General features: G+C 42.0%; 10 non-coding genes across 10 annotated transcripts; all 10 read right to left on the bottom strand.

Moving 5' to 3' along the window:
* Nucleotides 1-646: 646 nt before the first annotated feature.
* On the bottom strand, nt 647-718 carry TRNAC-GCA. The gene has a single exon. It is a non-coding gene; the product is annotated as a tRNA-Cys (tRNA).
* A 562-nt stretch (nt 719-1,280) lies between these two features.
* On the bottom strand, nt 1,281-1,497 carry LOC115467393. The gene has a single exon (XR_003941691.1). It is a non-coding gene; the product is annotated as a small nucleolar RNA U3 (small nucleolar RNA).
* A 732-nt stretch (nt 1,498-2,229) lies between these two features.
* TRNAC-GCA lies at nt 2,230-2,301 on the bottom strand. Its single transcript has one exon. It is a non-coding gene; the product is annotated as a tRNA-Cys (tRNA).
* Nucleotides 2,302-2,862: 561 nt separating this feature from the next.
* On the bottom strand, nt 2,863-3,079 carry LOC115467389. Its single transcript, XR_003941687.1, has one exon. It is a non-coding gene; the product is annotated as a small nucleolar RNA U3 (small nucleolar RNA).
* Nucleotides 3,080-3,811: 732 nt separating this feature from the next.
* Nucleotides 3,812-3,883, bottom strand: TRNAC-GCA. Its single transcript has one exon. It is a non-coding gene; the product is annotated as a tRNA-Cys (tRNA).
* A 559-nt stretch (nt 3,884-4,442) lies between these two features.
* On the bottom strand, nt 4,443-4,659 carry LOC115467481. The gene has a single exon (XR_003941759.1). It is a non-coding gene; the product is annotated as a small nucleolar RNA U3 (small nucleolar RNA).
* A 732-nt stretch (nt 4,660-5,391) lies between these two features.
* Nucleotides 5,392-5,463, bottom strand: TRNAC-GCA. The gene has a single exon. It is a non-coding gene; the product is annotated as a tRNA-Cys (tRNA).
* Nucleotides 5,464-6,024: 561 nt separating this feature from the next.
* LOC115467396 lies at nt 6,025-6,241 on the bottom strand. The gene has a single exon (XR_003941694.1). It is a non-coding gene; the product is annotated as a small nucleolar RNA U3 (small nucleolar RNA).
* Nucleotides 6,242-6,973: 732 nt separating this feature from the next.
* TRNAC-GCA lies at nt 6,974-7,045 on the bottom strand. The gene has a single exon. It is a non-coding gene; the product is annotated as a tRNA-Cys (tRNA).
* A 563-nt stretch (nt 7,046-7,608) lies between these two features.
* Nucleotides 7,609-7,825, bottom strand: LOC115467480. Its single transcript, XR_003941758.1, has one exon. It is a non-coding gene; the product is annotated as a small nucleolar RNA U3 (small nucleolar RNA).
* Between the last annotated feature and the right edge of the window lie 5,883 nt (nt 7,826-13,708).

Raw genomic sequence — 13,708 nt, 5'->3', positions numbered from 1 at the left:
CTTCGCACGTTCTATACGGAGCAAGGCTCGGGTGTTTCTGCACAAAAGCTTGACCGAGAGAATCTTCAGGGTCCACGTTTTGGTTTGGTAAGCTTTACAATGTCCAAATTATTCAGTCAGTTGTTTAAAAAAACCACACCTCACTTTTACATATGGAGACCTGGCAGCCAATGCAATTAAAGTACTAAAAGGTTTCCCAAAAAGCAGAAGACCTGTATTCCGACACCATTAGAGGTGTACCAGCTGCAGCCCTTCCCACCACAAAACTGTAGCTGACTGGGGCCATCCTTTGATTTTTAGTAACAGTATCTAGATATCATCAAAGACTAGCATAGAAAGGAGGCATCTTTGAATACCAGCAACGATGTTTCTGCAGAAAAGCGTTATGAGGAGAAACAGATTGAGTGGACACAAGCATTTTTCTTTCTATTGCAAATAATTAAGATATAATCGCTATTAGCCTCCTCCTTAACTGTTCACTGCTTTCATATAGACAAGGATTGCATAGATTTACATATGATGTAGATGGCCATTTTTAGAAATCATTGATATTGGAATGGATTGAGGAGGCCTATGTCTTAAAGGTTGATCCTTAAGGGTGTTGGTTCCTAAGAATCTATGGATAAAAGATTTCTCTCTGCATGTAAGGGGGCACCTGGATTTGAACCAAGGACCTCTTGATCTGCAGTCAAATGCTCTACCACTGAGCTATGCCCCCAACTGCTTAGTAATGCTTGCATGAACTGAGCCCAATATCACTCAGGACAACGTAGAGCACACACATAGCGCTAGCCGGAAGTCTCCTCATGTCACAGGTGCACAATTTGCATCTAGAGGCCAAGGTTGTGGGTTTGAATCCCAGCACAGCCAATCAGGGAGGAATGGGGAAAAAGCCTGCACTAGTCTACTTTTTTTTTTTTTTTTTAACTTTTTCTACGTCTTGGTTTTTGTTTCCCTTTACTTTTATTGATATTTCTTACTTTCTTTCAACTTTGGACCTGTTAACTACAGGGAAAAACATTTCTTCCCACACATTTAGAAGGATGCAAGGAACTGCTTGCAATTGAACAAAGCAGAGGGAAAGAAATGCTCCAATTTCTTGGCAACAAATCACAAGCGCGTGGGAGTGGGTCAGTGAAATGGAAAAGATACCCTCCCAATCCCTGAAAAATGAAAGGGAAAACCAAACTCTGCCCTGACCTCTTATGTTCCACAAGCAACACAACAGAACTCAATCACTGTAAACTAGCTACAGAAATACAACTTTAATTCAAATATATGCCACTCAGCCTGCATCCTCTTCACCTTATCTCCTCTCAAGGAGATAAAGAGCACTCATCAAAGTCATACAGCAGTGCTCTGAAAGCAAGCTTGTAAGACAGGTTCATGCTCAGAAGAGAAAACTGCAACTCATCATCGTGGATGGCGAGACCAAACACTTTCTAACGCATTTCTCCAGTTACACACTATAGAAATGATCCCAGAAAGTATAGTCTTACCTTCAACCGGCAGCCTTATCTTCACTTTAAGCATCTAGCCACCTAGTACTTTCGCAGGAGAAAAGTAGAAGAACATTTCTGATCCTTCGCACGTTCTATACGGAGCAAGGCTCGGGTGTTTCTGCACAAAAGCTTGACCGAGAGAATCTTCAGGGTCCACGTTTTGGTTTGGTAAGCTTTACAATGTCCAAATTATTCAGTCAGTTGTTTAAAAAAACCACACCTCACTTTTACATATGGAGACCTGGCAGCCAATGCAATTAAAGTACTAAAAGGTTTCCCAAAAAGCAGAAGACCTGTATTCCGACACCATTAGAGGTGTACCAGCTGCAGCCCTTCCCACCACAAAACTGTAGCTGACTGGGGCCATCCTTTGATTTTTAGTAACAGTATCTAGATATCATCAAAGACTAGCATAGAAAGGAGGCATCTTTGAATACCAGCAACGATGTTTCTGCAGAAAAGCGTTATGAGGAGAAACAGATTGAGTGGACACAAGCATTTTTCTTTCTATTGCAAATAATTAAGATATAATCGCTATTAGCCTCCTCCTTAACTGTTCACTGCTTTCATATAGACAAGGATTGCATAGATTTACATATGATGTAGATGGCCATTTTTAGAAATCATTGATATTGGAATGGATTGAAGAGGCCTATGTCTTAAAGGTTGATCCTTAAGGGTGTTGGTTCCTAAGAATCTATGGATAAAAGTTTTCTCTCTGCATGTAAGGGGGCACCTGGATTTGAACCAAGGACCTCTTGATCTGCAGTCAAATGCTCTACCACTGAGCTATGCCCCCAACTGCTTAGTAATGCTTGCATGAACTGAGCCCAATATCACTCAGGACAACGTAGAGCACACACATAGCGCTAGCCGGAAGTCTCCTCATGTCACAGGTGCACAATTTGCATCTAGAGGCCAAGGTTGTGGGTTTGAATCCCAGCACAGCCAATCAGGGAGGAATGGGGAAAAAGCCTGCACTAGTCTACTTTTTTTTTTTTTTTTAACTTTTTCTACGTCTTGGTTTTTGTTTCCCTTTACTTTTATTGATATTTCTTACTTTCTTTCAACTTTGGACCTGTTAACTACAGGGAAAAACATTTCTTCCCACACATTTAGAAGGATGCAAGGAACTGCTTGCAATTGAACAAAGCAGAGGGAAAGAAATGCTCCAATTTCTTGGCAACAAATCACAAGCGCGTGGGAGTGGGTCAGTGAAATGGAAAAGATACCCTCCCAATCCCTGAAAAATGAAAGGGAAAACCAAACTCTGCCCTGACCTCTTATGTTCCACAAGCAACACAACAGAACTCAATCACTGTAAACTAGCTACAGAAATACAACTTCAATTCAAATATATGCCACTCAGCCTGCATCCTCTTCACCTTATCTCCTCTCAAGGAGATAAAGAGCACTCATCAAAGTCATACAGCAGTGCTCTGAAAGCAAGCTTGTAAGACAGGTTCATGCTCAGAAGAGAAAACTGCAACTCATCATCGTGGATGGCGAGACCAAACACTTTCTAACACATTTCTCCAGTTACACACTATAGAAATGATCCCAGAAAGTATAGTCTTACCTTCAACCGGCAGCCTTATCTTCACTTTAAGCATCTAGCCACCTAGTACTTTCGCAGGAGAAAAGTAGAAGAACATTTCTGATCCTTCGCACGTTCTATACGGAGCAAGGCTCGGGTGTTTCTGCACAAAAGCTTGACCGAGAGAATCTTCAGGGTCCACGTTTTGGTTTGGTAAGCTTTACAATGTCCAAATTATTCAGTCAGTTGTTTAAAAAAACCACACCTCACTTTTACATATGGAGACCTGGCAGCCAATGCAATTAAAGTACTAAAAGGTTTCCCAAAAAGCAGAAGACCTGTATTCCGACACCATTAGAGGTGTACCAGCTGCAGCCCTTCCCACCACAAAACTGTAGCTGACTGGGGCCATCCTTTGATTTTTAGTAACAGTATCTAGATATCATCAAAGACTAGCATAGAAAGGAGGCATCTTTGAATACCAGCAACGATGTTTCTGCAGAAAAGCGTTATGAGGAGAAACAGATTGAGTGGACACAAGCATTTTTCTTTCTATTGCAAATAATTAAGATATAATCGCTATTAGCCTCCTCCTTAACTGTTCACTGCTTTCATATAGACAAGGATTGCATAGATTTACATATGATGTAGATGGCCATTTTTAGAAATCATTGATATTGGAATGGATTGAGGAGGCCTATGTCTTAAAGGTTGATCCTTAAGGATGTTGGTTCCTAAGAATCTATGGATAAAAGATTTCTCTCTGCATGTAAGGGGGCACCTGGATTTGAACCAAGGACCTCTTGATCTGCAGTCAAATGTTCTACCACTGAGCTATGCCCCCAACTGCTTAGTAATGCTTGCATGAACTGAGCCCAATATCACTCAGGACAACGTAGAGCACACACATAGCGCTAGCCGGAAGTCTCCTCATGTCACAGGTGCACAATTTGCATCTAGAGGCCAAGGTTGTGGGTTTGAATCCCAGCACAGCCAATCAGGGAGGAATGGGGAAAAAGCCTGCACTAGTCTACTTTTTTTTTTTTTTAAACTTTTTCTACGTCTTGGTTTTTGTTTCCCTTTACTTTTATTGATATTTCTTACTTTCTTTCAACTTTGGACCTGTTAACTACAGGGAAAAACATTTCTTCCCACACATTTAGAAGGATGCAAGGAACTGCTTGCAATTGAACAAAGCAGAGGGAAAGAAATGCTCCAATTTCTTGGCAACAAATCACAAGCGCGTGGGAGTGGGTCAGTGAAATGGAAAAGATACCCTCCCAATCCCTGAAAAATGAAAGGGAAAACCAAACTCTGCCCTGACCTCTTATGTTCCACAAGCAACACAACAGAACTCAATCACTGTAAACTAGCTACAGAAATACAACTTAATTCAAATATATGCCACTCAGCCTGCATCCTCTTCACCTTATCTCCTCTCAAGGAGATAAAGAGCACTCATCAAAGTCATACAGCAGTGCTCTGAAAGCAAGCTTGTAAGACAGGTTCATGCTCAGAAGAGAAAACTGCAACTCATCATCGTGGATGGCGAGACCAAACACTTTCTAACACATTTCTCCAGTTACACACTATAGAAATGATCCCAGAAAGTATAGTCTTACCTTCAACCGGCAGCCTTATCTTCACTTTAAGCATCTAGCCACCTAGTACTTTCGCAGGAGAAAAGTAGAAGAACATTTCTGATCCTTCGCACGTTCTATACGGAGCAAGGCTCGGGTGTTTCTGCACAAAAGCTTGACCGAGAGAATCTTCAGGGTCCACGTTTTGGTTTGGTAAGCTTTACAATGTCCAAATTATTCAGTCAGTTGTTTAAAAAAACCACACCTCACTTTTACATATGGAGACCTGGCAGCCAATGCAATTAAAGTACTAAAAGGTTTCCCAAAAAGCAGAAGACCTGTATTCCGACACCATTAGAGGTGTACCAGCTGCAGCCCTTCCCACCACAAAACTGTAGCTGACTGGGGCCATCCTTTGATTTTTAGTAACAGTATCTAGATATCATCAAAGACTAGCATAGAAAGGAGGCATCTTTGAATACCAGCAACGATGTTTCTGCAGAAAAGCGTTATGAGGAGAAACAGATTGAGTGGACACAAGCATTTTTCTTTCTATTGCAAATAATTAAGATATAATCGCTATTAGCCTCCTCCTTAACTGTTCACTGCTTTCATATAGACAAGGATTGCATAGATTTACATATGATGTAGATGGCCATTTTTAGAAATCATTGATATTGGAATGGATTGAGGAGGCCTATGTCTTAAAGGTTGATCCTTAAGGGTGTTGGTTCCTAAGAATCTATGGATAAAAGATTTCTCTCTGCATGTAAGGGGGCACCTGGATTTGAACCAAGGACCTCTTGATCTGCAGTCAAATGCTCTACCACTGAGCTATGCCCCCAACTGCTTAGTAATGCTTGCATGAACTGAGCCCAATATCACTCAGGACAACGTAGAGCACACACATAGCGCTAGCCGGAAGTCTCCTCATGTCACAGCTGCACAATTTGCATCTAGAGGCCAAGGTTGTGGGTTTGAATCCCAGCACAGCCAATCAGGGAGGAATGGGGAAAAAGCCTGCACTAGTCTACTTTTTTTTTTTTTTTTAACTTTTTCTACGTCTTGGTTTTTGTTTCCCTTTACTTTTATTGATATTTCTTACTTTCTTTCAACTTTGGACCTGTTAACTACAGGGAAAAACATTTCTTCCCACACATTTAGAAGGATGCAAGGAACTGCTTGCAATTGAACAAAGCAGAGGGAAAGAAATGCTCCAATTTCTTGGCAACAAATCACAAGCGCGTGGGAGTGGGTCAGTGAAATGGAAAAGATACCCTCCCAATCCCTGAAAAATGAAAGGGAAAACCAAACTCTGCCCTGACCTCTTATGTTCCACAAGCAACACAACAGAACTCAATCACTGTAAACTAGCTACAGAAATACAACTTTAATTCAAATATATGCCACTCAGCCTGCATCCTCTTCACCTTATCTCCTCTCAAGGAGATAAAGAGCACTCATCAAAGTCATACAGCAGTGCTCTGAAAGCAAGCTTGTAAGACAGGTTCATTCTCAGAAGAGAAAACTGCAACTCATCATCGTGGATGGCGAGACCAAACACTTTCTAACGCATTTCTCCAGTTACACACTATAGAAATGATCCCAGAAAGTATAGTCTTACCTTCAACCGGCAGCCTTATCTTCACTTTAAGCATCTAGCCACCTAGTACTTTCGCAGGAGAAAAGTAGAAGAACATTTCTGATCCTTCGCACGTTCTATACGGAGCAAGGCTCGGGTGTTTCTGCACAAAAGCTTGACCGAGAGAATCTTCAGGGTCCACGTTTTGGTTTGGTAAGCTTTACAATGTCCAAATTATTCAGTCAGTTGTTTAAAAAAACCACACCTCACTTTTACATATGGAGACCTGGCAGCCAATGCAATTAAAGTACTAAAAGGTTTCCCAAAAAGCAGAAGACCTGTATTCCGACACCATTAGAGGTGTACCAGCTGCAGCCCTTCCCACCACAAAACTGTAGCTGACTGGGGCCATCCTTTGATTTTTAGTAACAGTATCTAGATATCATCAAAGACTAGCATAGAAAGGAGGCATCTTTGAATACCAGCAACGATGTTTCTGCAGAAAAGCGTTATGAGGAGAAACAGATTGAGTGGACACAAGCATTTTTCTTTCTATTGCAAATAATTAAGATATAATCGCTATTAGCCTCCTCCTTAACTGTTCACTGCTTTCATATAGACAAGGATTGCATAGATTTACATATGATGTAGATGGCCATTTTTAGAAATCATTGATATTGGAATGGATTGAAGAGGCCTATGTCTTAAAGGTTGATCCTTAAGGGTGTTGGTTCCTAAGAATCTATGGATAAAAGATTTCTCTCTGCATGTAAGGGGGCACCTGGATTTGAACCAAGGACCTCTTGATCTGCAGTCAAATGCTCTACCACTGAGCTATGCCCCCAACTGCTTAGTAATGCTTGCATGAACTGAGCCCAATATCACTTCAGGACAACGTAGAGCACACACATAGCGCTAGCCGGAAGTCTCCTCATGTCACAGGTGCACAATTTGCATCTAGAGGCCAAGGTTGTGGGTTTGAATCCCAGCACAGCCAATCAGGGAGGAATGGGGAAAAAGCCTGCACTAGTCTACTTTTTTTTTTTTTTTTTAACTTTTTCTACGTCTTGGTTTTTGTTTCCCTTTACTTTTATTGATATTTCTTACTTTCTTTCAACTTTGGACCTGTTAACTACAGGGAAAAACATTTCTTCCCACACATTTAGAAGGATGCAAGGAACTGCTTGCAATTGAACAAAGCAGAGGGAAAGAAATGCTCCAATTTCTTGGCAACAAATCACAAGCACGTGGGAGTGGGTCAGTGAAATGGAAAAGATACCCTCCCAATCCCTGAAAAATGAAAGGGAAAACCAAACTCTGCCCTGACCTCTTATGTTCCACAAGCAACACAACAGAACTCAATCACTGTAAACTAGCTACAGAAATACAACTTTAATTCAAATATATGCCACTCAGCCTGCATCCTCTTCACCTTATCTCCTCTCAAGGAGATAAAGAGCACTCATCAAAGTCATACAGCAGTGCTCTGAAAGCAAGCTTGTAAGACAGGTTCATGCTCAGAAGAGAAAACTGCAACTCATCATCGTGGATGGCGAGACCAAACACTTTCTAACACATTTCTCCAGTTACACACTATAGAAATGATCCCAGAAAGTATAGTCTTACCTTCAACCGGCAGCCTTATCTTCACTTTAAGCATCTAGCCACCTAGTACTTTCGCAGGAGAAAAGTAGAAGAACATTTCTGATCCTTCGCACGTTCTATACGGAGCAAGGCTCGGGTGTTTCTGCACAAAAGCTTGACCGAGAGAATCTTCAGGGTCCACGTTTTGGTTTGGTAAGCTTTACAATGTCCGAAATTATTCAGTCAGTTGTTTAAAAAAACCACACCTCACTTTTACATATGGAGACCTGGCAGCCAATGCAATTAAAGTACTAAAAGGTTTCCCAAAAAGCAGAAGACCTGTATTCCGACACCATTAGAGGTGTACCAGCTGCAGCCCTTCCCACCACAAAGCTGTAGCTGACTGGGGCCATCCTTTGATTTTTAGTAACAGTATCTAGATATCATCAAAGACTAGCATAGAAAGGAGGCATCTTTGAATACCAGCAACGATGTTTCTGCAGAAAAGCGTTATGAGGAGAAACAGATTGAGTAGACACAAGCATTTTCCTTTCTATTGCAAATAATTAAGATAATGTTGAGATTTGGGCGTCCCCGGCTGAATTATCGAAACGAAAGCTGGCCGCCCATCTTGTTTTGATAATACTGGTTTTCCCACTCCTTCGCCAGGCCGTCCTGCGAGTACATCCTCTGGAAAACTTGGGCACCTTTTTCGATTATGCCTCTTCACCCGAGTCGCTATGGTGGGAACAGTAGCCCACACAGTGGCTTGCCTTTACATGTTTGAATTTGAAAATATTTATGTATATCCCTCAGTATTCAATCAATATATAAAAATTTGGTGCCAGTTCATAGATGTGGATTTTTTGGACATTCATATAGAGTTAGAACAAGGATGTTTTCATACATCTTTATTCAAAAAATCAACCGACAGAAACACTATCTTACATTATTTAAGTTGTCAACCTTTAGTGTTTAAAAATGGAATCCCGATAGGACAATTCTTGCGGGTAAAAAGATTATGCAGTGTAGAGGAAGCTTTTAAAGCTCAAGCCCTTCTAACGGTGAATAAGTTTACGCAATGAGGTTACCCCAATAGGGTAGTAAAGCATGCTTACAAACGAGCTTGCAATGCTCACAGACAATGGTTATTATCCCCTAGGTCCTGGGACTCAGGCAGTAATAACATCATACAATGTATCCTCCCTTATACATATCATGGTTCTAAGGTGTCTAAGATCATTCATAAATATTGGCCAATTTTATGCTTGCACCCACAGTTTGTCAACAGACCCCGCATTGCTTATACTCGAGTGAAAAACATGGGAGAGATGTTATCTATTTTTTGTCATAATACATCGTAGGCGAATGAAGCAGAAGGGGGACACAAGCGGTGTCAGCATTGTTTTTATTGCAATGGAGGTGAGATTTGTTACTAATCCGAGCACTGGAAGAAGATACTATCTACGAGCACAAACAGATTGCAACATGTCGTAAGTGGTTTATGCTATCCTATGCTCCTGTCATAAATGGTATGTGGGCCAGACTAGGCGCAAAGTGAAGCAGCGCATTGGGGAATATTTGAGCAACTTGTGTAACAAAAAAAGGGAAGTACCATTAGTAGATCATTGGGAACTTCACAAACACACGGAATCAAACTTGAAGTATGTGGTTCTGTCACATATCCAGTTACACTGGATTTTTAGGTATAACTTGTCTGGAATGTTTTTACGTTTGGGGAGCGTGCCAGGTGCCCTTGACCTGGATTGGCCACTGTCGGTGACAGGATGCTGGGCTAGATGGACCTTTGGTCTTTCCCAGTATGGCACTACTTATGTACTTATGTACTTATGAGATGTGTCATCAGTTCTAGTCCAGGTAGAACAGTGATTCATTTATCAATGGGACACGGTTCAGCAGAAAGGCTTAAACAAAGAAATAAAGTGGATAAATTGAAGTCAGACATGGGCACAGCTTAATTACATCCTCATCAGCTGAGCAACGTATAAATACAGAGACAAGGGAGCTTACACCAAACTCAGTTGTGGGGAGGAGCTTGAAGAGGAATCACCTCCCGGAGAGACCGAAATTGTGATGTAAAATAGTTTTGATTTGAAAGGTAATTTATACAGCAAATGATTATGAATGAGTCATGAAAAACAGGGAGGCACTAATTGTGTGTGGTTATATTGTTTTTCTCAGTAGATTCCCCTGAGGACGCTGAAATGGTGAAACGTGGCACCCACGTTGGGAATTACAAGAGTTTATTCTGAAAAGAAGAGTTGATTTAATCCATTTTTAACCGCATTCATTGAACACAGACACACATATCTCAATAGTAGCAGCACACACCACGCAGCACTGGACTGGTCTTATCGCTGCCATGAAAAGCTAAGTACTCAGGCTTTTTGTATATTTTCAATTAATGGTGGCTAGTTACATCAAACCACTTTACAATTTAGTTAAGGAGGCGGGTCAGGAAGGTTTGGTGCAATGATGGCAATTGGTGGTTGTGCTTAATGTGCTTAACTATCCTTTCTTTCAGCAGCGACTCCATTATTTTTCCTACCACCAACACGAGACTTACTGGTCTGTAGTTTCCCACTTCTTCCCTGTCTCCACTTTTGTGAAGAGGGACCACATCCGCTCGTCTCCAATCTCGCGGAACCTCTCCTGTCTCTAAAGATCTATGAAATAAATCTTTAAGAGGTCCCGCCAGGACCTCCTTGAGCTCCCTCAGTATCCTGGGATGTATCCCATCCGGCCCCATAGCTTTGTCCACCTTCAACTGTTTATAAACTCTTTCTTCCATAAATGGCACAGTATCCACTCCATTCCCAGATATTTCTGGGTAGAAAGGGAAATCAGGGAAATCGGGAGGAGACACTGGACATAGTGGAAAAGTAGATGGGAGGATGTACTGGACATAGAGGAAGGTTTAAAGGAGGAACATGGTAAATCAGGAGGGTATGCTGGGCAGGAAGGAAGGTAGAAAACAGGATCAGGAGGGCATACTGGACATAGTGGAAAGGGCGATGGGAGGACATGCTGAACATGGAGGAAGGTGACAGGGAAGATCAGGGAGAGATAACTAGACATGTGTCACAATCATGGGGTCGTTCACTGCGCATCCAACTACAATGGTACTAGCACACTTGGCCTTCCTTCCACAACCTGCCAGCATGCGGGTCAACCTATTCCCGGGACTGTCCAGCTGCAACGATGCTGACGTGGCACACTTGGCTCCTCCCTCTCTGGAGCGGCTCTTGCCAGGTGAGGGCACGGCTACTGCTGACATCAGATAACCTCACCTTTTAGGGGGGAGCCGGGTCGTGGCTCACTGCCTCAGCTACTTCCCTGTTGGTTATGCTGGTGCGTTTCTCCTTTCGTCGTTTTCTGCCCAATTCTACCGCTGCCTGAACCTAAATCTGCTTTCTGCTAGCCACCTGCCTGAACCTGACTTGGCTTTCTGTTAATCACCTGCGTGAACCTGTAAGTTTGAACCAAAATCTGCTTTCTGTTAGCCGCCTGCCTCAACCTATAACCTGGACCTGACTCTGCTTCTTACTAGCCGCCTGCCTGAACCTGTTAGCCTGAACCCGACTCTGCTTTCTGCTAGCTTCCTGTCTGAACCTGTTACCCTGGACCTGACTCTGCTTTCTGCTAGCCGCTTGCCTGAACCTGTTAGCCGGAACCTGACTCTTCCATCTGCTAGTCACCAGTCTGAACCTGGTTGCCTGAACCCGACTCTGCTTTCTGCTAGTCACTGCCTGAACCTGCTAGCCTGGACCTGACTCTACTTTCTGCTAACCACCTGCCTGAATCTGTTAGCTTGGACCTGACTCTGCTGTCTGCTAGCCAGTCACCTAACTGGCCCTGTAAGCCTGATCCTGTCTCTGCCTGCTGTTGCTGCCTGCCACTACCACAGCCTGTACCTGAAGCTGCCCTTTGGCCAATGTCACTGCCCTGTGTCGCTCCTCTGCTGCCTAGACTACTCCTGTTCCTGGTACCTATCCTGGTAGTCTATCCTGCCCAGACCCTCCTCAAGCCCTGTAGGCCACCAGCACCCAGGGACTCAACCACTGGGGAATGGTGGTCATCGCAGGTAAAGCACTGGGCTTTCTGACTGCTAGTCCTGGAACAGAATTCACGCCGTCTGACCTGGAACCTCTGGTCTTGGAACAGCACAAGGGCTCACAACTGGGGGGTTGTCATTGTGATTATCAAGCCAGACTGTGATGGACCATGACAACATGAGTGAAGGGAAGACAGGAGAGATGCCTGATATGGATGGAGAAGAAAGGAAGAGAGGAGAGATGTTTGACAAGGGTGGGGGAGAGATGGAGAGCTAGATTGAAGCAGTAAAAAGAGGGAGCTTGAAGACTGGAGGATGAGAAGGAGAGATGACATTTGAGAGGCAGAAAATAAATTGGAAAAAGCTGAGTCTGAAAAATAAATGAGGAAATTAAGAAGATAGGAATAGAGAAAAGAAATGGCAAATGGACAGGAGGCCCTCGAGAGCACAAAAAGAGGATAGAAGAAGCAGAAACTAGGCCCAATATGATTAGAAAAAATCACCAGACCAAAAAAAGGCAGACAAAATAATTTTATTTTCCATTTATTGATTGGAATGTGTCAGTTTTTGAGAACAGGAGACGGCATGATCCTATCTAGCCCTTTATGGAGGCGGAAGCCAGTAAGGCGGAGCTTGCCACCATTTTAGTTCACCCAAAACAATGGCAAATACTATTGAAAACAATAGCAAAAGCTTATTTAAAAATAACAGTCTGCCTAAGCGTGGTCCTTCTGTAAAAAGTCTAAAGCTGATCCAGTTGGAACAAAATTTGACAGCTTTTTTATTTATTTGAAAGATTCTCATATCTAGATATGTATCATGAAATAAAATTGAGTATCACTAAAACAGCATAAAAATTATTGTAGCTGGTAGAAACAGCAATAATAAACTCTGCATTTTGTGCTCATTTTTCTACACTGTTCTATAGAATACAGTAATACATGGCCAAATTTAACTAAGGATAACCTGTTTCCTGGTGGGTTCATATTAACTGTTGTTGTAATCTGCCTTGGGAAGCCTGGTGTTATAAAGATGGAATATATTGAAATTAAATGGAAGTAAAATTAAACTCCCTGTTCTTTGGGGCACATTTTATTTTTATTTGTTACATTTGTACCCTGTGCTTTCCCACTCATGGCAGGCTCAATGTGGCTTACATGGGGCAATGGAGGGTTAAGTGACTTGCCCAGAGTCACAAGGAGCTGCCTGTGCCTGAAGTGGAAATTGAACTCAATTCCTCAGGACCAAAGTCCACCACCCTAACCACTAGGCCACTCCTCCACTCCACTCCACATGGAATCACATCTTCATCTCTTTTATAGAAACTTACATTTTAGATACACAAATGGGTTATTCTGTTTTGAGCAGCATGTTTCAGGGACAAGTGGTTTTATAAGTCAAAATAATAAAAATAAATATTTATTTTCATGCAGATCTCTCATTTGTTAAAACATAACTAAGAGGGTCTTTTATTAAGGTGTGCTAATGTTTTTCTCTCCTGCTACAAATCAGCTGGTGCTAAATGCTGAGAAGCCCATTATTATTTTTCATGCTTTTATACCATTATCATAAATACGTAGACATATTACGTTTCATCACTTCAGTACAACAGACTCAATTTTTCTCTCACCAGCCCCTCTTTCTTTACTCGAGTCAAGACGTGAGTATACACAGTTCTTTTGTCCACACTTGGTATGTAATTATTTCTTTACATGTCATATCTGTCTTTTGGAGATACACATTAATGAAGTACACTATGTTCATTTTACATATTTCTGTGCCGTCACTGTGGGAATTTTTATTTTATTTTATTGAATTTACATATAATCAAGATACAAGCATACACTT

The sequence above is a fragment of the Microcaecilia unicolor genome, chromosome 3, assembly GCF_901765095.1.
Source record: "Microcaecilia unicolor chromosome 3, aMicUni1.1, whole genome shotgun sequence".
Taxonomy (NCBI): domain Eukaryota; kingdom Metazoa; phylum Chordata; class Amphibia; order Gymnophiona; family Siphonopidae; genus Microcaecilia; species Microcaecilia unicolor.
This window is presented reverse-complemented; position numbering and strand designations above follow the sequence as displayed.